Genomic DNA, 1,112 nt, shown 5'->3' on the forward strand with positions numbered 1-1,112 from the left:
GCTAGCCTGAGCCGTCTCAGCCCCGCCTCTCTCACTAAGCCGGCCAACAATAATGCCAACTATGGCAACGTACTTCAAAGAAAAAGATTATTAGTGTGCCCAAAATGTAAAGATGGAACAAGCAGCAGGGAAGCTGGAAGGTGAGAGGCATACACAGTAGCAGGACAATGTACGTGTCTGACAGGAAGTGGGTGGAGCAGGGCAGGGTGGTGGACCGGCTTCACAACAGTGCCGTACTTGACCTGCAGCGCCACCGGTATTGACATCTTGTGGCTGATTCAGGGCTGCCAACTCAGGCGCTACCACATACTCATGTATTAATGCTGCTGCCCATGTTATATTGACTTACGATCTCTTATATTACAAATTATGTTGATGCCTTTGCTTGTCCAACCATACCTCGATATCTTGCCTTCAATATTACTAACATACTAAAAATTTTATAGTTATCTGTTGTCTGTGTTTTAAAACGTTGTTGGTACATAATTTCATAGCATAAATATGTAAATATTTAATTTACAGTGTAACATTACTAGCAGTTTACAGTGTAATATTACTAGTAGTTTACTGTGTAATAGTAGTAGTTTACAGTTTATTTTTTGTAGCAGTTTACACTAATATTACGAGCAGTTTTAAGTGTAATATTACTTGCAGTTTACAGTGTAATAGTCTGACTTTTTTGGGTTATCCTAGATTCTCTACACATATGCTGCTATGTATGATAATTCTATGTAACTGTATTTGTGTATACCTGAATAAACTTACTTACTTACTTACTGGGTAATATTACTAGCAGTTTACTGGGTAATATTACTAACAGTTTACTGGATAATATTACTAGCAGTTTACTGGGTAATATTACTAGCAGTTTGCTGGATAATGTTACTAGCAGTTTACTGGGTAATATTACTAGCAGTTTACTGGGTAATATTACTAGCAGTTTACTGGGTAATATTACTAGCAGTTTACTGGATAATATTACTAGCAGTTTACTGGATAATGTTACTAGCAGTTTACTGGGTAATATTACTAGCAGTTTACTGGATAATATTACTAGCAGTTTACTGGGTAATATTACTAGCAGTTTACTGGGTAATATTACTAGCAGTTTA

This window comes from Cherax quadricarinatus, chromosome 48 (assembly GCF_038502225.1).
Source record: "Cherax quadricarinatus isolate ZL_2023a chromosome 48, ASM3850222v1, whole genome shotgun sequence".
Lineage (NCBI taxonomy): Eukaryota > Metazoa > Arthropoda > Malacostraca > Decapoda > Parastacidae > Cherax > Cherax quadricarinatus.